This window comes from Haliotis rubra, unplaced genomic scaffold (assembly GCF_003918875.1).
Source record: "Haliotis rubra isolate DU_JTF1 unplaced genomic scaffold, ASM391887v1 Scf78, whole genome shotgun sequence".
Taxonomy (NCBI): Eukaryota; Metazoa; Mollusca; class Gastropoda; order Lepetellida; family Haliotidae; genus Haliotis; species Haliotis rubra.
The window spans coordinates 2034316-2058331 of record NW_025767501.1 but is presented as its reverse complement, the minus strand read 5'-3'; the positions used below and the strand labels follow the sequence as shown (position 1 = coordinate 2058331).

General features: G+C 42.7%; 1 protein-coding gene across 1 annotated transcript in view; it reads left to right on the top strand.

The window, feature by feature from the left end:
- LOC124260840 (1-phosphatidylinositol 4,5-bisphosphate phosphodiesterase classes I and II-like) overlaps nucleotides 1–24016 on the top strand; it is a 179800-nt gene that overhangs the window by 75076 nt on the left and 80708 nt on the right. Inside the window, exon 3 of the mRNA XM_046695160.1 lies at nucleotides 4993–5061. The gene's annotated coding sequence lies outside the window, so the exon portion shown is untranslated. The remainder of the gene's footprint in view (nucleotides 1–4992; nucleotides 5062–24016) is intronic.

Genomic DNA, 24016 nt, shown 5'->3' with positions numbered 1-24016 from the left:
CTTGTCTCATATATCTGCTGTAGTATGTAATGTCTTATGTTCTGATGAAAACATGAACAAAGTGGAAACAGTCCCTGGTGCCGTTGTATAATGCGATGTTAGTGCTAAAGTAACCACAACTCCCATACCTTAACATAGACTTAAGGTAGTCTTAGCGCTAAGGTTGTTTAATACAACAGCACCCATGTCAGGAAGGCAGAAGTACTTGGCTGATTATTCAAGTCAAGTCGGACACTTCCTTCACCTGTAAGGACTCTCAGAGACTTCATTGCATTGTTAAATCATTCACCACTATGATTAATTAGCCAGAGTCAAACACCCATCCAGGTCAAACAAGCTCCCCAGCATGTGACCGTGATAAGAGTCCCTGATCAAGAAGCCTTACTGACAGATTGGGAGGCATCACATGTATGCTAAACACTAGATCTGCAGCTGCATGTCTTACCGATGATAATACTAGTTGACAGGACCCAGTATACAGAAGATAGTGTGAAGAAGAATCAGCAGTCAAGTAGTCACTGAAACAAACGTAAAGCTTGTTCTCTCCTATTTAGGATTTTTCTATTCAAACATAAATTACATAACTGGCAAAAGATGTAATTGAAAGCTAATCTAACATCACATAAGCGAAAGAATTCTCTGCAAAAAAATTGTAATTTGCAAAACTCTAAATCATGGTTCATTAAGTGTTTTCCCCCTGAGGAATCCAAGAGATTTCTGAGTGTAACTTAAAAAGCATCTTGCCTGAGGGCATCAACATACTTGGTTCCACTGCTGTGACAAATACAGCGTTGCTGTTTTCACCCTGAAATTACTCATAATTTCTTTGTGGCTCCTGTATATACAATAGAATCATGAAGTTACTACTGACATTTGGAAATAGCTTGTCTTGTGGTACATGTAACATGTGGATCTGGTGCTCCGCTGTCTTGACAAAATTGTCAAAAGAATTATCTTCAAATGAATGACAATCAAATCAATGTGGATGATGTATCACAATTCTTGCTCAGCTAATGGAATTATGGGCACTTCCTGTACCGGGTTCTTTGGTCACTTATGCTCCATGATTATTAATTATCAAGTGAAATTGAAACCTTACACCTGTAATGCCATACCTAATGGGCATGTATGTGCAGTGCTGTCATCTTATGAGTGTTTGTGAAAAACTTGGGTGCTGAAGAGTGAAGAAAAGTGAAGAAGACATGAATGTCCTTTGATCATGCAAGCATATTAAAATAGTCATTGTGATACCTTAGCTACTGAGTCGTGTCCAGTTTAATTTGAATGGATGAAATTTGTTGTTGAGATGTTCACTATAATTAAACAGGACACCAAATAACTCACTATAGTTAAACAGGACACCAAATAACTCACTAAAGTTAAACAGGACACCAAATAACTCACTTTAGTTAAACAGGACACCAAATAACTCACTATAGTTAAACAGGACACCAAATAACTCACTATAGTTAAACAGGACACCAAATAACTCACTAAAGTTAAACAGGACACCAAATAACTCACTATAGTTAAACAGGGCACCAAATAACTCACTTTAGTTAAATAGGACACCAAATAACTCACTATAGTTAAACAGGACACCAAATAACTCACTATAGTTAAACAGGACACCAAATAACTCACTAAAGTTAAACAGGACACCAAATAACTCACTATAGTTAAACAGGGCACCAAATAACTCACTTTAGTTAAACAGGACACCAAATACCAAATAACTCACTATAGTTAAACAGGACACCAAATAACTCACTTTAGTTAAACAGTACACCAAATAACTCACTAAAGTTAAACAGGACACTAAATAACTCACTAAAGTTAAACAGGACACCAAATAACTCACTAAAGTTAAACAGGGCACCAAATAACTCACTATAGTTAAACAGGACACCAAATAACTCACTTTAGTTAAACAGGACACCAAATAACTCACTATAGTTAAACAGGACACCAAATAACTCACTAAAGTTAAACAGGGCACCAAATAACTCACTATAGTTAAACAGGACACCAAATAACTCACTTTAGTTAAACAGGACACCAAATAACTCACTTTAGTTAAACAGGACACCAAATAACTCACTAGAGTTAAACAGGACACCAAATAACTCACTTAAGTTAAACAGGACACCAAATAACTCACTAAAGTTAAACAAGACACCAAATAACTCACTAAAGTTGAACAGGACACCAAATAACTCACTATAGTTAAACAGGACACCAAATAACTCACTTAAGTTAAACAGGACACCAAATAACTCACTAAAGTTAAACAAGACACCAAATAACTCACTAGAGTTAAACAGGACACCAAATAACTCACTAAATCTATCACGTTTCATAATGCCTGAAACACTTATTACATTTCAAATGGCCATATATAATCGACAGAATTAGAATTAGAAACTATTTTTCGCAATGTTATTGAAAAAAAACGATTCTTGGACACATGCTTCAGCAACGGGTCCACATCAGAGTTGTCAAAGAGCAAAGTAACGATGTTTCGAGATTGAATAAACAGAAGAATAAAATCAACAACAGTACTCATACAGGTTGTCAAATGTACGTTACAACTTACTATTTCCATCTTTATTGTGCGATCGTGTAATGTAATTCAAGTGACATCTCAGCTTTCGTCGCTTCGAACTTTACGCTCGGACACAATGTTTAATGCTAAAATATATGCATTAAACTTTCTTGTCACAGGTCATAACCTAGCACGATACGTCCACTAAGTTCCATAATATACCCATAGGTGGTGATTTTTTGCGTAACATGTTCAGAATAGCATGATTTTACCCAAAACTTTCGTCTGAACCTGCATGTTTTCGTTTACGACGACAGTATCGATTGCTGTTATTTGATTGTCTGCCTTAGGTCACGTGTCTGATTTTGACCAATCACAATCCTTATAGCAGAATGAGGCAAATAAGCGTCATTAGAAACCAATCTTTATCCAATAAAATCGCTTCTTATAACTGTGAAAATACTCTTGGCAAGGGTACAGTGATATTGTTGATGTTCAGAGCTTTCGAACGATACCCCGCCATCAAACGAATTGCCTCAAATGTTATTCATACGAAGCTTCGAAAACGGAGGTATTTCACGCTGTTGTATCATGTTACCGAGCGGAAAGCCACTTATATCGGGAAATAGACGACCATAAATATTAATTCAGAAATGAAAATATAAATGAAAAAGGTAAGGAGATATTATGACATGTTACGAATGGAAAAAAATCGCCTAATTTTTTTGCTTCCTTCGTGGTTTATCTGGACATATAAATGTGTAAGCTTGCATTTTCATTAAAAATTAACTTATTTAAGTTGTAGTCGTATTACTTGAATAATATGATAAAAAATAACTTTCATATTTATAAACAGTAGGATTAGACCTTTCAAATGGTGTATGATATGTAGTAGTAATAATGATTTACGAGCTGATATTTTCATTGATAAACATAGGCTTCATCTATGACCTCAGTCTCAGTCTCTGGGAACTCAGTGTCATGGCAGTAAATGCCTCTGGATGACTGGTGTTGAAAGAATTAAACAGGACACCAAATAGCTCACTAAAGTTAAACAGGACACGACATAACTCATTATAGTCAAACAGGTCTACTTAATATTACTATTGACGGTGAGATAATTATGCATCACATTGATGTAACAGAGATACCAGAAAACATTAGATCTGCACCTGTCTGAGGTATGATTGATTTACTAAACGGTTTTAGGAAAAAAAGTCATGGAAATAAGTCATAGATTTGGGTAGGAAAATAAGTCATAAGAAAAACGTCATAAGCTTAAGAAAGTCAGTATTGATAATATATTTATTCAACAAGTCATAACAATATTATCATCAATAGCACTACATAAATGTCTCTGAACCAAATCGGAACCTAACTTATAAAGGTAATGTATTTATACAAGTATAACACATGACATCATGAAATGAACAGATCACAACACGATCATCTGCAATAACAATACATAAAGATGAGGTTTGATAAGATCCAATTGCTTACAGCATCACACTGAAAGCAATAATTAACTTGAAAGTGAAATAGTGCTGGATGGTAAATATGCTATTCACACTTTGCTAAGGATCAAATCATGGATTCAACAGAAAACTATTATGTGGGGTCAAATTTGGTTTAGATACCTAAGCTTATTGCATCTTGTGGATCCCATACCTGCTATTGACACGTGTTGTTTATTTGTCAGTGACTCGTTCCATGATTTGCAAGATGGTTGATTGGCGCCATGAAAACCATTCTTATTTTTACGCATGTATCAAGTGCATAAGGTTTGATTAAAGTGGCTGTTTGCCTAAAGAGGGGATACCATTTTATTATTATCCAATTTTAAATGTATACAATTTCAACTTATAAATCTATGTGTAAGTAAAGTTGTGAATTTTTGTGATCCTTAGCAAAGTGTGAGTAGTATAGTATTTATAAAATACAGTATAAACAAAGTACATGTAAATAACTAGAGAACAGGATGTTTTATAATAGCTATTTTTTCGATGACTGGGTATCACTGTAATACTTACAGATAACAGTATAAATACAGCTCTCTGGAGTATAATTCAGGATCATTATTGAATTCCATGCAGTTCTCTCTTGTATACTGAATTAATATATTATATATTGCAGCTGTATGTTATATAACTGGAACAATGAACATCATTTAGCTGTCTGTAGTATCATTGTGCTATTATGTGATACATGCATGTCCCTATGGTATAAATGTGATACTAGATAACACCATGCAGCCAATGGTGAATCTGTGTATTATTCATACAGCTTTATTGTCAGCTGAATCATGTTTTGAAATAACACAATTTACATCAGTTGGTTTACAATGCAAGTCTATTGTTTGGTAGATTTGAATGCTTGCAAATCATGAATTGTATAGAATTCTTATAAAATTTAATTCCAATTTTGATTTATTTTTTATTTTTTTACAGGAGATGGATTTTATTGATATCTCCCAGATACGAGATACGTGAACAGGGAAATATGCCCGTGTACCCAAGGTAAGCACTGTTTGTTAAATTGGTGTGTACAGGTATTCTTCACTATCTGGCCAGTTTCATGTGTTGTAATGGCAACTGTATATATATATAGCTATGTATTATTACCATAGAATTGTAGGAATTAAGCCAGACATGAGGACATAGTACCATTAGATCCATATTGGCCAGACTGTTTATTCAGGTACTTTGATGCCACAAACATGTTGCACTTAAATATCCTGCACCGTACCATGAAGACATTGTTGATAAACAAAATATCTGAAAGGCACCATGTCACAACAATGTAATTTATTTGTTGCAATTGGAGCAAGCTAGCACCATGCAGTGGTTGAGTTTAAACATTCTAGCACCATTCATTGGTTAAGTTCAGACAGTCTGTCACCATGCAATGATTGAGTTCAGACAGTCTGTCACCATGCAGTGGCTAAATTCAGACAGTCTGTCACCATGCAGTTGCTAAACTCAGACAGTCTGTCACCATGCAGTGGCTAAATGCAGACAGTCAATCACCATGCAGTGCTTAAGTTGACAGTCTGTGACCATGCAGTGATTGAGTTCAGACAGTCTGTGACCATGCAGTGGCTAAATGCAGACAGTCTGTGACCATGCAGTGATCAAGTTCAGACAGTCTGTCACCATGCAGTGGTTAAGTTCAGACAGTCTCATCATGCAGTTGTTGAGTTCAGACAGTCAGTCACCATGCAGTGATTGAGTTCAGACAGTCTGTCACCATGCAGTGGTTAAGTTCAGACAGTCTCATCATGCAGTTGTTGAGTTCAGACAGTCTGTTGTCATGCAGTTGTTGAGTTTACACAGTCTGTCATCATGCAGTGGTTAAGTTTATGCAGTCTGTCACTATGCAGTGGTTAAGTTTACACAGTCTGTCACAATGCAGTTAAGTTCATACAGTCTGTCACTATGCAGTGATAGTGTACAGACAGTTTGTCACCAAGGAGTGCTTAAATTGAGACAGTCCATCACCATGCAGTGGTTATGTTCAGACAGTCAATCACCATGGAGTGGTTATCTTAATGCTGTCTGTCACCATGCACTGGTTAAGTTCAGACAGTATCATCATGCATTTGTTAATTTCATACAGTCTGTCATCATGCATTGGTTAAGTTTACACAGTCTGTCACAATGCAGTTAATTTCATACAGTCTGTCACCATGCAGTGGTTAAGTTTACACAGTCTGTCACAATGCAGTTAAGTTCATACAGTCTGTCATCATGCAGTGGTTAAGTTTATACAGTCTGTCACAATGCAGTGGTTAAGTTTACACAGTCTGTCACCATGCAGTGGTTAAGTTTATACAGTCTGTCACTATGCAGTGGTTAAGTTTACACAGTCTGTCACAATGCAGTTAAGTTCATACAGTCTGTCATCATGCAGTGGTTAAGTTTACACAGTCTGTCACCATGCAGTGGTTAAGTTTACACAGTCTGTCACCATGCAGTGGTTAAGTTTACACAGTCTGTCACCATGCAGTGGTTAAGGTTAAGTTTACACAGTCTGTCATCATGCAGTGGTTAAGTTTACACAGTCTGTCACAATGCAGTGGTTAAGTTTACACAGTCTGTCACAATGCAGTTCATAGTGTCAGTTCAGTTTACACAGACTGTCACCATGCAGTGCTTAGTTTACAGTCTGATGCAGTCTGTCACCATGCAGTGGTTAAGTTTACATGCAGTGGTTAAGTTTATAAGTCTGTCACCATGCAGTGGTTAAGTTCATACAGTCTGTCACCATGCAGTGGTTAAGTTTACACAGTCTGTCACCATGCAGTCTGTCACATGCAGTTGGTTAAGTTTACACAGTCTGTCATCATGCAGTGGTTAAAGTTTTACAGTCTGTCACATGCAGTTAAGTTCAGACAGTCTGTCACCATGCATTGGTTAAGTTTAAGTCTGTCACACAGTCTGTCATCCATGCAGTGGTTAAGTTTATACAGTCTGTCACCATGCAGTGTTTAAGTCTTCATACAGTCTGTCACAATGCAGTGGTTAAGTTCATACAGTCTGTCACCATGCAGTGGGTTACAGTCTTACACAGTCTGTCACTATGCAGTGGTTAAGTTTGCACACAGTCTGTCACCATGCAGTGGTTAAGTTTACACAGTCTGTCACCATGCAGTGGTTAAGTTTACACCGTCTGTCACAAGCAGTGGTTAAGTTTACACAGTCTGTCACTATGCAGTGGTTAAGTTTACACAGTCTGTCACCATGCAGTTAAGTTCATACAGTCTGTCACCATGCAGTGGTTAAGTTTACACAGTCTGTCACCATGCAGTGGTTAAGTTTACACAGTCTGTCACCATGCAGTGGTTAAGTTTACACAGTCTGTCATAATGCAGTGGTTAAGTTTACACAGTCTGTCGACATGCAGTTAAGTTCAGAAAGACTGTCACCATGGAGTGCTTAAGTACAGACAGTCTGTCACCATGCAGTGGTTAAGTTAAGTTTACACAGTCTGTTCATACAGTCTGTTTACACAGTCACCATGCAGTGGTTAAGTTCATACAGTCTGTCACCATGCAGTGGTTAAGTTTAGTCACAGTCTGTCACCATGCAGTGGTTAAGTTTACACAGTCTGTCACCATGCACAGTCTGTGGTTAAGTTCATACAGTCTGTCACAATGCAGTGGTTAAGTTTACACAGTCTGTCACCATGCAGTGGTTAAGTTTACACAGTCTGTCACCATGCAGTGGTTAAGTTTACACAGTCTGTCACCATGCAGTTAAGTTCATACAGTCTGTCACCATGCAGTGGTTAAGTTTACACAGTCTGTCACAATGCAGTGGTTAAGTTTACACAGTCTGTCATCATGCATTGGTTAAGTTTACACAGTCTGTCACAAGCAGTGGTTGAGTTTTTACAGTCTGTCACCATGCAGTGGTTAAGTTTACACAGTCTGTCATCATGCATTGGTTAAGTTCATACAGTCTGTCACCATGCAGTGGTTAAGTTTACACAGTCTGTCACAAGCAGTGGAGTAGTATAGGTAAAGACAGTCCGGGACCAAGGTAGCTAAAGCTTCATTACATAGATAAAGCTTTAGTCGGATACCTTATTTTACTGTTATTACCTATACAGAAAGCCTCATTTCCTAAATAATGCTTTAGTTGGATCAAGCTATGAAAGTGTTTATTTGATCTATGTCGTGTTGGTGGGAGGTCAATATCTATGACACTATGTCACGTTGACCTCGATGAAACAGTTTAATGTGAATCGCCTAGGATCTCTTTTGGTGTTGGTAATAAAGGCTTGCTGGGCCTTTTTCACCCCTTGTTCTATGTACTGGACCAGGGTAATCTAAAAGCTTCATTAGTCGGATACCTTATTTTTACTGTTATTACCTGTACAGAAAGCCTTATTTCTCAAATAATGCTTTCTCCTCTATGTCGTGTTGACAGGAGGTAACACTGTATCATACGGTACGATCAATAATTCTTCTCTTACAAACCCCCTCCCTGGCCCATCCATCAAGAAATACAAGGTAGGTTCGTCTGTTTTCATGTCTACCTTATCTATGTTGTAAGTTTTGACTGACCATATAGGATCAGTAGCTCGCTTCCGAAGCGCCCCTTCATGTTCTCCAGGTTGGTAGAGATACCTAACTAGGGACCTATCTGGTATTTGTTTCTCCTTCCCGTAAAGGTGCGGCCGACTCTGATATTATTGATTTCAATTTGATAGCGTCTGCCGGCTTCTTACCAGTGAGTCGCGTGATTTCATGATTTATGGCAGACACCACCTTAGGGAGCCGTTCAACCCATTCCGTCGATCGTTTTCCTGGGTTGGTCATCTCTCTAGCGTACTGATACCCAAATAAGCGCTCAGCCAAAGTCCTATTAAATCTTTCAACTATAGCTTGACTGCGATGAGCCCCGGCAACACCACGCCTGATCTTTGTATCGTGTTTAGCCAGCAACTGTGACACGGTACCCATAAACTCACGTCCGGGATCAACTTGGAGCTCTGATGGCCACGTCAACGGACTGCGTTTTATATGCGTTCAATCCTCTAGCTACCTGGGCAGAATCTTTCGCGGTCAATGGTTCGGCTTCCTTGTAACGACTGGCCACGTCCACTACGGTTAATGCATACTTATACCTCTTATCGTGGGGTAGGAACAGTAGGTCTGCTTGGTGAACGTTATTAGGTATGTTAATACCGAACTTTCTTCTAGGCGCGAAGCGTGGTGCCGGCAAATAGATCTGCCACAGGGCTTGTTTTTCAAGCACGCTTTGAGTCTCCTCCGAGGATACTCACTGCGCCATTTTAGCCAGCTTATCTACAGCTTAGCTCCTTTCCAGTACCCACGCGGACTGTAGTAAATAGCCTCAAACTTTTTCTGGTTCCGCGTGACATGTCACCATTTATTTATACCTATGTTCTTGGTTCAATTTTCTCATGCCCGTGCGGCGTACACGTATTTATCCCATCAATGGCTATCCAACGTTTGGTATCCATAGGTGATAATGATGTTTTATTTATAGTCAACCCCAGTATATCCTATGCCCATCACTTCTAAGTGTGTTCATTTTATGTTTAAAGGTAATGGTCTTGAACAGGGCTTCCTTGAATCTGGCGCGGTTTGATGTGTTGTTTCACCACGCATTTTTTACACCCTTAGCTTTCCGGATCTCACCATTGTCGGCCTTCAGTATGGAGTACATCTTAGGCCTCAACCCTATGTACTCGGCTATGGGCGTACAGCACACTCGTCCTTCATCTTACCTAGGACTTTTTATTCACCGTGCTGTGTATGGCATGGTCCTTGGGGTAATCGCTGGTGTCGCATAAATCGAGGTGTTTTTCATGTCCTCGCATTACCGTCCTCGGTTGAATCTCCATCAGCAAGGAATCTGTGTCAGTGTATAGCACTTCACACCTGTCGCCGCAGACTGTTTCTTAAGCTCGTTGTAGTAAAAGTCGTACATCAGGTGTTTGGATAAATCGAGGATGCTCATCCCAACGTAAACAGGCCGGTTTAATATTATATGACTTTTCTTCATGTGTATGGCAGCCAGGTCGTTATCGAATATCTTACTACGGTTGAATGCAGGGTTAGCGATCAGTTTCCTGAGTTTTTCCTCCTCATTCGACCGAACCAGCTTCACGGTCACGCGCTTCCTCAGGTTCTCCATCGCCTTACCCGAATACCGAGTTGTTCATGAGCTTGTAGAGGTTTTTCTCAAAGTCACTGGTAGCAAGCTTTTCGAGGTCCGTGGTTCATTCTGATGTAAGGCTCCATCCATGGGCTCTGGTTGAACACGAGCACCCTGTGTATTTTGGTCAGTTTCATACCCAAATCTACAGGTACAGCTGCAGGTTGCGATAGTGAACTATGTATTTGGTCTTATTCATTAAGTTAGGAACGAGTTTTTCAACGCCCACACCCGCCTATCTAACAAGTTATGTTGGTATTCAGACATCCAGTCTGGGTTAACCCTCATACGCTCGGGAGCTAGTGGATAGCTGTTGTGTGATTCGGTGTAATGCTTTGGGATACTCCTAAGTCTACTTCGAGGATATAACCTTTGTTCGAATCCGCGCGATGCTCATAACATCGACCTCATGTGACTTCCATTCAATCCCCTGTTGGTAGATACTGACTCATAGCCCATCCGTACAGGTTGTTGGCGCCGAGATAGAGAATGTGATTGGTTGGCTTGCTAGGGTCGTAGCCCTTCAATGTATTGATTATTTGCTTTTAGCGTATCGCTTGGTTACCATGGAGATCCCACCTCGCAAACCTTTCTCAATGAACAGGTGCATGTCATAATCAGTAAGCAATTCCAACTTAACTCCGGGTCTTTTAAGCAAGGCATCCATCCCACGACAAACCTGGGCTGGTGTAGTACCATGCAGGGTCGAGTTGATACTGCTTGATACATGTCCGCCTAAATGTCTCAAACACGCCGGCTAATAGTAGTACATCCATCTTCAAGTACAGATCGTGATAGTCACCCAGGTTTTACAACCAAGTTTATTCCATACATTAATAGCGCGTGCAGTAATCGCTCTTCAGATATTTCCGACTCGGTCAGATTGCTGTAAAATTCTCTGATGGGGGTAGTCTGGTCTCGCTTAACTTAGTCCAACTATCCATGTACTCATAGGGATACACACCTTTCCTCATAAGCAGAGATCTAGTCTCGTGTCTGTGTATCGATCGGTGATAGGGAAGGTATCGTTGGCTTTGATCAGGCTGGCTAATGACGACAATAGAAATTGACACGAGTCAATGAACCTAAGTCCGCCTAAGCTGAAAGAGAGATATTTCTCCATGTTGTTGGGGATGCACGCTATATTACCATCGATTTTCGCGATGGCCTGCATGATTAAGTGAGAGTCGCACTTCTCTCAAGTTGTGAAAGACAACGGAATGTTTATTGTCTTAGGGTTGATTCTAAGCTTGAGGTTACACTCGCTATGAGAGCCTCTATACTTACCGGTTATGTGACAGTGATCTCTCACCGAATCACCGTTCAGTGGTGAGTCACACACGTGACAGTTAATGCTACGGGAGTGAGCTAACCTGTCGGCTCGGGTCATACGCATGGGAGCGATTCTATGCAACTTTTCCCTAATAATTTCTTCTTCCTCCTTCAAACACTTTAGAAACCTTTCAACCGCGTCAGGACCCCTGTACACCACGGGAGATTTCGTTTCACCGTCACAACGGACGACTATGTATCCAAATCCACATGCTTCATGCTCTTGTGTTTTGTATGTGGTGGGAGTATCCCCAACAACCTTAATTGGTTTGACCAAGGCTTCAAAGTCGGCGTATATAATATAAGGCACGGACATTTGGTGCTTGTGGTTGTAGAATTTTAGGATATTGTCGCCTTCCTCAGGCATGTCGATGCGCGTATAGCCGTCTGTCCCACACCTTGACAATACTCCTGGTGGGATTCTAATAAATCAGCTCGGCTGAAACCGTGCAGACATCGTGATACAAAAGTGTTTTTCCCATCGTGTTTTCAACTGATCGTGGCAACAACCGACTGAAATGTTTTATCCACGTGTAGTGATACTTTTCACCTCGTTGGATCATGAATATATTGATAACACGTTTCCCCACCAACGAGCTGAGCCTGTGTATTATTGTTGTGTCGTCTTCGTGTCCAAAGACATTTATAGCTAGATTATTCTGTTTTTCTACTTTAGTGATCTGAGATATGGTGGTTGGTTCATCTATACCATCCCAGTTGAGTCCATCGTCTTGGGGATAGCTAGAAGGCCTGTCTGAATGAGTGCTAGCTGGAAACAAAGCTGATCTGATAGCTAATCTCAAGCAATCGTTTCCTCTATTCTTAACGTTTACTATGGCCTGTTTTTTCTTATAGTAGGGAGGCAAGTCTAGGTATGACCCGCCTTTGAACGGCACGTAGTTAGCTATGTCTAGATAGACAATATCGATTTTATCTACAGCCCACCCGGATCCCAAGTGTGTGTAGCGTTCTAGGTGTTCCTGTATCTGCTGAAAACTAGTATCGATCGATGTGTTTATAGTCTCTATCTGGGTCACGACCTCTTGCCTACCTCGGAAGTAAGGCTGAACGTACTCGGTAACATCCCCTACGCTCTTTCGAAAGTGTCATTTTAATTGTGATTTGAAATTTGATACTTCCAAGACTGGCTAGTTCCTGTTTTATTTTATCATCTATCAGGGGCTTAATATCTGAGACATCTATATTCCTATCAACGCCGCATGCCCAGCCTCTTAAATACTTACCTATTAGCGGCTCAGTGCGTCACGAACTGTATAGTATTCATAATTGCGCATTACACACCTAAGGAATTAATGTCTAATTGGGCCGCCCGTAAATGTAAAAATTATATATCCTCTCCACACCCCAATGAACTATTTTAGATGGGTTGTTTCGATCCAGTGCTCACACTGTTTGATATAGTATTCCTTGAAGTTTAGCAGGTATCCTCCGATATACTTGTAAAACAATCTATCTGGTGTTGAGTCGTGATGTTCCCCACACATACGAAGGGACGAGTATACTTAACACCATCTTTAATCCATACCATTTTCAATATTACCTGAAATCTGAAGTTTAGTTTATCTTTGAGTATGTTTTTACCTGAGATTCATGGATGTCTTCACTGGGATCAAGTTCCACAAACATATCTATAACGTGAAGTGTGTAATAATCTCTAATTGGGGTCTATCTTGAGAAATGCGCCACGCTCTTTTATGTAGGCCTTTTATTCTCGTAGATGAGGTGATGTCTGACTCACGCTAGCCCCGCGGAGCTTTACATAAACAATAGTGTCCTTTGACTCCTATACCACACACAGAACACGAGTAGTTGGGACTTCCCATGTGGGAATAACAGTACCCATGAGTACCGTGATACCCTACCACAGGTCTCGGTCTTCCCCATAAGTATGTATTCACATCTATACATGTTAACATATTTATATGTGTATTAGTCTAATTGCTTCACAACCAAAGCAGTCAGCCGCTATACCCAGCTATGAAGGTCAGTTCACGGTCCATTTGTCCCTTGGATGGTGTGTAGTACTGAGCTTGAAGTGTTGGCTTCTGTAGTGGCTCCAATCGCTTACCAGTTAATAAGTAGTATTGTCTCGCACAAGGCGTCGTTTACATCGTGGAATGTTTGAACGGCATGGTTTTCACGCCTGAGTTGTTCGTTAATGTAATCGATCCGCTGGAGGCGTTGTTTAGCGATGCTTTCGCCTGTGCTATTTGTAAGTTCTCAATAGCGAGATCGTCGCCTCTCTCGCTTCGTATTTCAGCCGCCGTGTGACTCTCGTAGTTTAGAGAAGAGGAAATTACTCCGAAAATGCCAGGGCATTCACTAACGCACCACCGACCACATCATAGCAATCGTGAGCCATCCTTATATTTATTTCATAATATCTTCAGGTATTATTCCTTGTTTTACTAGGATGTCTTTTGTGGCCATCGCCATACCAAGGTTCATTATTAGCATACCCATATCCTGAAGGTTGAAATCTAGCTTGATAGTTGGTTGTTTAAGCACCATTTTGGTCAACGAGCGTATCCTACGGCTAGACTGGCTTACCACGGTGGCGTGGTATGCGCCGCTGACTTAACGCTTTCCCCTCAGACATTATGTATATGATATAAAAATATATATTTTATTGCATGATATGTGGGTTGACCTCTAATTGTGGGTGAGAGTTTCCCTCCCTTCGTGTATATAACCACGAGATAGCCACGGCAGCAGTTGCGCATATAACTAACAAGAGTCGCTCCGGGTGAGTCACCCTGATAATTTTATGTTGGTTACACCACCGTCTTTTACCGGCAGCTACTCTCTTAGGATTCTTCTGCCTGGTCACCTGTGAAGGGGTCACCTCCAGTTGTGGGGTCTCCTCCCTTGGTGTCTCCGCCAGTTGTGGGGTCTCCTGTGCAGCATCCATCTATACTATTATTATTATTTTTCCTCTCAAATTGACAATGCTTTGTTGTGATAATCGCCGCTGGCCACCGGGCTAACAACATACCGTATTTGTGATACAGCTCGCGAGCTAATAGAGCTCATGGTGTTCGATAAAAGGGTCTTTCTCTAAGTCTTCCCACAGGTAAAGTCGGCGATCCGGGGATGGGAAGAAAGTATGACGCAATACCAGTGTATATCTGGGTCATAGCCGATCCTATTGTCTTTGTCATCTCTGCACCTAGTCTAGCCTCAGATTTAGCGCATAGTTTATCGATTTCTTCGGGCTGACATTTTGTGAATTTTATCCGAGTGTACTCCCCAAAGTAATGTTTGGCTTTTGCCACCAACAGCCAACGCCACCAGTTTCTCTCGCTTATCATCATCCACCTGTATTTAGTACCAACAGTTGCTCTAGCAACTCCTCACACTCCATCCTATAATATGATAAGTAAGTTTTAGTTTTAACAATATAATATACCATATAAGCTGAAACACACAGAGAAATAAAGGTTAAGTTGCACACCTAATTTTAACACTTCAAATACCATAACTATAACTAAATGCTAAGTATTTATACTAAGCATTGCTAAGCTTTGCTAAGCATTGTTAAAAATTTACTAAGCATTGCTAAGCATTGCTAAGCTAAAACACACTATAGGCTACTGGTTGGTCTGTCTTAAGCACGAGCTTAGCGTGTTTAGTTTCAGCTAGCTGTTTCTTCACCCGCTCCCGCTCTAATTTGTTCATCACATCGTTCTCTCTCAAACACTCTTCGAATCTAATCCCTGTCCTTGCAGTGAAATAAGGCAACCCATAGCGCCTGCTCCCTGAGGTCTTTCAACACCGAAGTTGAACTTCTGCGTTAGCACCCAGACGCTGCTTTTATTAATGTCGGCCTGAAAATGCCAGGTACGATAGCATATCTCTCTTTTTGTTATCTCGATTAGCTTCTGCAGTCGCCCAGTATGAACAACGTCGACTCCCCTTTAAATTTCATATGGTAAGCTTTTAACCAGTCCTGTAGACGTGGCCCTCGATCGACTCTGTGTACGCCAGGGTCCGGCTATAACCCAAGGTCTTTCCGGTAATGCGTTTTATTCATGCTCAGAGTAGGGCACATGATAACGATGTGGTCGAACACATCCCTGTAGTACCCCTCCAACATATCCAACACGAAAACGGTCTTCCCAGCCAGTCTGCCCGCGACACTATGGCGCAGTGTGGGTCGCGGGGAAAATCAGTAAATGGCTTGCCGCCAGGCAAATCAGTAAATGGCTTGCACGAATCTCCCATTGTCTATATTAAGTTGCGATCCATAATAACGCATAGATATAATTTCAACTTGCCAGCGGGTTGAGCTTTCTTGGTAATCTGGATAGTAATTCCTTCGCTACCATTTGTCATTCTACGGCCGCTACCGTGCAGTTTATCGCCATCCGTGGATCGCGATGTCCAACCACAGGCGTACTTGTTAGTTAAGTATTCGCACGATTTGCACGGAGGATAGGTCCAGGTCTTTGGCTATATATGGATGTTTGCTCGGCAGCTTTTTATCTCATCCCACTGCTGGTACGCCCTCATACCATGACTGAACAGCTGGTTGGGCACGCCGATCGATGGTCACTTCCACCTTTTCGATCTCTGGGTTGAAAAACTTCGCTGTCCCTCCGAACGGTTCGTAATCCTCCACGGGACGCACCAGGATGCCTTTCATCGATCGGCCGCACGCGTTCAGGTTGATATTCCACACAGTGTCGCTCTTATCCCGCGACGATGGATCTATGCCTCAGCACGCCGATCGTACAGGATGGCTACATTACCCGTAGTACTGGCTTCAACCTGCCTTGCCAGCTCCGGACTAGTGACCATGTCAATTCTAGAGAGATGTTGTCTATGGTATAACTAGCCTCATCGCCGCTCGGGCGACGCGCACTACTTTGCTGTAGTCGCTAAACGTTAGCTCAGATTCAAGCCTATCACCCAGCTGCTTGGTAAAACGGTGCGTGTTCCGCGGAGCAACTCGAAGTCGAGCTGCACGCAGAACCTGTTCCCCGTGACGCTTTGAGCGATGGCTTTTCACCGTCCGGATAAGCTTTGGCTAACTGGTCTGCCGCGGAAGGCATACCCAATCGCGCGATCTGGTCGATTTACTGATACCTTGGTACACGCCGTTGACACGTTCTCCTCGCTTCCAGAGGTCCTTGTAGCAGTGAAACACGCCGCTGTCGCCGATGCTAAGCACCTCGCTGCCGGTAATCTTGATGGTCGCTTTCTTGATAATAGCTCGACCTAAGTTCCGCGACTAGCTTCGCGTTTTGTCGCTGTCGGAGGTCAACGGATGTTGAACGCCAGTCGAACAGTGCCTGGTACAATGAGGTCATTCGCCTAAGGTTTGGAAATCTAACCAGCAGCGTTTGATTCTGGTCTATCTTGCTGGGATTGTTGGTGATGGTCACCGACTGACGCACGGCTTTGACACCTAGTGGCTCTCTCGATCTCCTGAAAGGATCTAGTTTTCTACCGTACATTGTTATATAAATGAAATATATAAGTTTTAATACTAAATAATGGCTGAAGGTGGTCATGAAGAAATACCTATGGATGATATGTGGGATAATAGTGCCCTAACATTCGAGGATGATGAAACCTCATTCTCGCAAGGCAACGAACTCGTGAAGCAGGCCGACAACGGGTTTTACGATGGTTTAAAAGAGGATAGAAATTACGTAGAGCCGTGGGGGTGAATATTCCAAGTTTTTGTCGATGGCAAGGGCACGCCATGCGATTGAGGGCTCACCCAGAGATCGATCATGAATAATAAAGCACTAGAGAACCGCTTTGCTTTATCAACACTCGGCAGTCGCCATGGGGGTGACTTTATCCGCGATGAACTAGGCTTCATAGATTACGGGTATACGGCCTAAAGCCCTTCCCCTTCAAGATCTGCAAGACATCAGGGTTTTACATCGGATCAAGACATGACTGATAACATTGAAAAGCTGTTGGCCACCTACCATGACAAACCCTTACCCGGATGAATTTACCGCTCGGGAACTGCGGGGCTGGACATGGCCATGCAAACCATTCGTGGCCATCTCGTGAACAACACAGCCAAACTGGACGCCGATAGACGACCATATCGCCCATGAAAGGTCAAACTTCGGTGAAACGGAGGACGAGTCTCTGAAAGCCACCATCGAGGAGCGAATCGTAATTTGGAAGAGGAAAGGAAGACCGGCTGGAAAGCGGCATCCTCCTTCCGAGACCAGCTTCGATCCCAGGTCAGCCGTGTGCGGGAAACCGTTGATCGAGCCCTCCACCAAGACACCACGTTAGCTGACAGGATCCGAATCCTGTTCCGGGAGCAAGGGATCACCATCGCCAGCATTCTGACTGCATTGGGCTTTATCATATCTACCCTGGTAGTGTCACTGAGTGGGGGTACCCCCACACCCCCAACACCAACACCCACAGGTGGTGTAAAAGAGTGGATAAAAAACTAGGGGAAACTCTAGCTAAACTGGCTGGTAAGGCCGCCGAAGCCCTGCCTGGCATCCTGGGTAGCATCGTCCCGTGGTTGCTTAGCGCTCTGGCTAAAACTGCTACGTGGCTCAGTCAAAACTTGTGGGCAGCTATCGTCGCCGTGGCTGGTTTGGTGTACGTAGCGGCTAAGGAATTTTTAACCAAATGAGCCCCAAAGCCACCCCACCAACCACCATGGCTGTTTCACGATCGATGTGCTGTTGATTGGAGGCTGCAGACTGGGGCTGTAGTGTGTGTGTTGAACCCTAGGCTCGGGGGTGGCGGCTACTATACCCGCTTTCCCGGTAAGGTGGGCGGTGGGACGTGGGGGACGCTGACATCGAGGTTGACGCCCAACTTTTGACCGGCCGCGTGGCTATAACTATTTCGTTGTTGTAGCCCACCACTTTTTACTCTCAGTTGCATATCGCAACCGAGCCATGTACAGTCCCACGTCGAACACGTAGTCGACTTTCGACCTGGCTGTATTCCAACACGCGTCTTGGTAGCGTTTGATGGCACCGGAGATCAACTGGAGCATTGATAGCATCCTCAACATTGACAACGAACTGTTTCTGAGTGCCGTGAAAAGCAGTCCCCTTACCTAGTATATTGGGCTAGCGTTTGCCTCGCGCGCTCCAATAGTGTGCCCTGCGACGCGTTGAATCGAAAGTCATTCAAGCGTTCGGTGCCGCACGAGTATACCCTTTCGATTCCAACATGAATTTTTCCAATCACCACCCTGCTCGAACCTCCAAACTCGGTAATCCTTACTGTCGTCGAATGCCATGTAACGGTCATCCCACTCGTTGGTTGTGATAGGATATGACTTGTATCCCCAATCTTGCAACTTCGGCTTCCACGAGGAGGCATGTTGTGAACGATAGGAATACCCAATCCGTGGTTCCCGGTCCCGTAAACGCCAATCCGCTTTTAGTGTCGATTCGAATAAGTTGCGGAAATACGTTAGGTAGGCCGTCTATCGTATTGGTTGTTTACTGCATTCCACGCTTTGTCTTGTGAGAGGCCGGGCTGATCTCTTTGAGGATCGCCTGACCTGGTAGTACACGCGGAAGCGTGAACACAGACTGACTTCAGCGTCCAGCGGTCCGAAAGTGTCGGATACACCACACCCCGTTGTAGCGCACCACACTACGAAGTTGAGTTGATTCTGCCAGAACTGCATCGGGTTGTTGAACCAAGCTGTGCACTGTCTTAACGTTAGTCACCGAAAACTTATACTTATCGAACACATCTATGAACTGGGCCGAAATACAATCCATCAGCGACCACGATCTTCATGTTTTAAAACTATTATATAATGAGTTTATATAACATGTACATAACACTCCAGGAATAACGAGCGGCGAGGCCGTTCAGCTGACGACGCATCGATCGATAACCACGCCGGGTCAACTCGAAGTAGCACTGTGCTGATATAACCTACCTACCACGATGGACTAACATCAGCGCTTAGCAACAATAAACTGTTAAGTAGGTGGCTTAGCAACAAGATAATTGATGGTTTACAGCGTGTGCTGCTCTAAGACGACGCAGGTATTCAAACCATTGGGGCCGAACTCAAGATGAACGACTCAAACGGCACAGTGGTGTTAATCAACAACGGAAGAAACTCCTTGAGGCTCGGTCGACCACTGGCTAGAGAACACTCGGTATGCAGCCTGACGAGGTAAAACCAACGCACTGCAGTCACAGGCGAAGTTACCCGACTTAGTACCGTGCGAGAGCTGTGCATTCATCTCAACCAGGTTAGCACAACGGACAACATTCAAGGAGGCCACCCTTCCACTATACTCTAGAGCAGTGCCCGGTTAAAGCGGAGAAATACAACGGCGGCAGAACCGAAGTCGCTTTCAACGTGGCAATATAAGAGGTTAACCCAGGGCAACATCCCTGGGCTGATAATATCGGTGTTAGATATAAATCATAATCTCGTGAATATAGGATACCTCAGCCGTAGCGCTGCATGCATAAAATGACCAGCACAAGGCCGGAATGAAGTTGAAAAAATGCATCAATGTGGGGATCTCCGATCTCGGGGACACACGATTGATTCGACGACCCGAGTAGATGGTAAAGTGTATGCCTTGCAACTAAAAACAGCATTTACAAACGCGTTGAAGTTTCGGTGGTACTAGCAACCTAAAAGCGATATAGTAGATACCTCCAAGGCTGCAATCAACACTAAGTACACCCTTGTCAACACCGGTGATAATTGGATGATATACCCATACGGGGCAAACTGTTCGACTTAACCGATGTTGAGAGCACTACCGTCAGCCGAAATAAACCATATCATACCGCTTTCACCGATGATGATAAGTGGGTGTTACTACCGGGTAAAAGTCGACTGGTTTCTCAATATTAGGCTCGGCTCCCCTACGTGTTTACGGATAACAAAGACAACCACCTAAACAAAGTCAGTGAACAACGGAACCCTGCTCGTGGCTTACATCCCGACTCAGAGGCGAAGCGTAGTCATCAGCCCACTTCGCCAGTATGGCAGCCCACATGCTATCGAGTAAAGCGGGGATGCAAAACGCGGGTATTGCAGTTGGTGTCTGAATTCGAAGTGTGGTCAGGATCCTGGAGAGTCTACGGCGAACTCAACACTTATCATCCAAGTCTACCTAGGGGAACCATCGCGGGATGATGTAGAGATCGTGAAGGGGTCAAACTCCGGTGGGGAAACAACAACAGTATCACGTTTGCACCGTTACGTCGCGAGGGTGGGTGTCGACTCCAAAACCAGTCTGCAGGGTGTCACCGTGGTCGTGGAAGACACTATATCACTAACCAAGATATTCCTACCCGACAACATACACTTCATGGGGGTGAAGTGCACCCCTGAACTATTATCAGAAAACCAGTTGGAAATTATATCGTAATAATATAGCAATGTCTTGGATTCGCCCCAACACTACGATTAACGACTTAGGGGACACGGAGGGATTCGACCAGCCTGGTGAGGAAGACACCTTATACATCCTACACTTGAAAGACAACGTGTATAGGCGGGTGTCGTTATCAGATTTTAAAGAACCCGAATGGTTAGTCAACTTAAAACCCACCTCACCTTATATCTCCCTGAAACAAGATGATACTGCCGAGATCCGCGAGATTAGGAATAGCGGTACCGTGCCCTCGTGTTTCATTCGGACAATAATTCAAGTATTGTACTAAACTTCGTCGTTACCGGTATGATAGGGGCATTCAAAAAGGGTAGGTTAAGGTATGAATGCAACGGACCCATAAAGGTTCCGCTATGGTACTAGGCTCCACACTCATCATAGATATCTATCTCCTGGAGTCTTAGTGGAAAAACATAAACTTTTACCCGGGTGACAATATACTGGGATTCTGATTTCAATAATGAGCGTTACGTATCCCTCGCATTAAACGGACCCTCAACGGGTTCTATAACCTCCTCAATAAGTCCCTCCTATGGGATTCGTTTGGCTGTAGAGTCACCTATTAAATTATCTACTATTACCCTACTTGAGGGATTTATACCTTATAAGCCTCAAGTACATTGATCGCCTGTTAAATGAAACCCAATTAAAATATCTTTTGTAATATATATTATAGGATGGGATTGTATCCAGGCATAGATGAAGTAGCGAAGACTCTGGAAACCGTGAGGCGGGTTCCGCTTTTGAGACAATTATGTGATGTAAGACGCCAACTAGAACAAGACCGCATGACAAGCGTAAAGCATTATATAAAAATACCATAGAGTTTTCAATGCCGTGGACGGGCTGACACTGCCCTTATGACAACCAGCATGGGACTAGGGGTGGCAGGTGTTGGGTTATTAACCACCATCGTGGCTGTACCTATAGTGATGGGACTCGAAATAACGGCTGGAGTGACAGGAGTGTTAGGGTTGATACTTAAATACACATCACGCAGACTGCATCGTAAGGCATTGAAGCATGATGAAATTAGAATTCTAGCTGAAGCAAAGCTGAACACAGTAGGCGACCGTATTTCAGCGGCACTCACTGACAACAAAATCTCAGAGGAGGAGTTTCGTTTGATCCTATCCGAACTCACAAAATATAACAAAATGAAACAAGAGATTCGATCCAAGTCTCGTAAGTCTGCTGCTATCAGTGAGGACGAGAAAAAAAAGTACATAGAACAAGGGGTGAAAAAGGCCCAGCAAGCCTTTATTACCAACACCAAAGAGATCCTAGGCGATTCACATTAAACTGTTTCATCGAGGTCAACGTGACATAGTGTCATAGATATTGACCTCCCACCAACACGACATAGATCAAATAAACACTTTCATAGCTTGATCCAACTAAAGCATTATTTAGGAAATGAGGCTTTCTGTATAGGTAATGACAGTAAAAATAAGGTATCCGACTAAAGCTTTATCTATGTAATGAAGCTTTAGCTACCTTGGTCCCGGACTGTCTTTACCTATACTACTAGTGGTTAAGTTTACACAGTCTGTCACCATGCAGTGGTTAAGTTTACACAGTCTGTCACCATGCAGTTAAGTTCATACAGTCTGTCATCATGCAGTGGTTAAGTTTACACAGTCTGTCACCATGCAGTTAAGTTCATACAGTCTGTCACCATGCAGTGGTTAAGTTTACACAGTCTGTCACTATGCAGTGGTTAAGTTTACACAGTCTGTCACCATGCAGTGGTTAAGTTTACACAGTCTGTCACCATGCAGTGGTTAAGTTTACACAGTCTGTCACAAGCAGTGGTTAAGTTTACACAGTCTGTCACTATGCAGTGGTTAAGTTTACACAGTCTGTCACCATGCAGTTAAGTTCATACAGTCTGTCACCATGCAGTGGTTAAGTTTACACAGTCTGTCACCATGCAGTGGTTAAGTTTACACAGTCTGTCATAATGCAGTGGTTAAGTTTACACAGTCTGTCGACATGCAGTTAAGTTCAGAAAGACTGTCACCATGGAGTGCTTAAGTACAGACAGTCTGTCACCATGCAGTGGTTAAGTTTACACAGTCTGTCACCATGCAGTGGTTAAGTTTACACAGTCTGTCACCATGCAGTGGTTAAGTTTACACAGTCTGTCACCATGCAGTTAAGTTCATACAGTCTGTCACCATGCAGTGGTTAAGTTTACACAGTCTGTCACCATGCAGTGGTTAAGTTTACACAGTCTGTCATAATGCATTGGTTAAGTTTACACAGTCTGTCATGCAAGTTAAAGTACAGACAGTCTGTGGTTGAGTTTACACAGTCTGTCACCATGCAGTGGTTAAGTTTACACAGTCTGTCATCATGCATTGGTTAAGTTTACACAGTCTGTCATAAGCAGTGGTTGAGTTTACACAGTCTGTCACCATGCAGTGGTTAAGTTTACACAGTCTGTCACCATGCAGTGGTTAAGTTTACACAGTCTGTCACTATGCAGTGGTTAAGTTTACACAGTCTGTCACAATGCAGTTAAGTTCATACAGTCTGTCATCATGCAGTGGTTAAGTTTACACAGTCTGTCACATGCAGTGGTTAAGTTTACACAGTCTGTCACAATGCAGTGGTTAAGTTTACACAGTCTGTCACCATGCAGTTAAGTTCATACAGTCTGTCATCATGCAGTGGTTAAGTTTACACAGTCTGTCACAAGCAGTGGTTAAGTTTACACAGTCTGTCACTATGCAGTGGTAAAGTTTACACAGTCTGTCACCATGCAGTTAAGTTAAGAAAATCTGTCACCATGGAGTGCTTAAGTACAGACAGTCTGTCACAATGCAGTTAAGTTCATACAGTCTGTCACTATGCAGTGGTTAAGTTTACACAGTCTGTCACCATGCAGTTAAGTTAAGAAAATCTGTCACCATGGAGTGCTTAAGTAGAGACAGTCTGTCACTATGCAGTGGTTAAGTTCAGACAGTCAATCACCAGGCAGTGGTTAAGTTCATACAGTCTGTCACTATGCAGTGGTTGAGTTTAGACATGGTTACCGC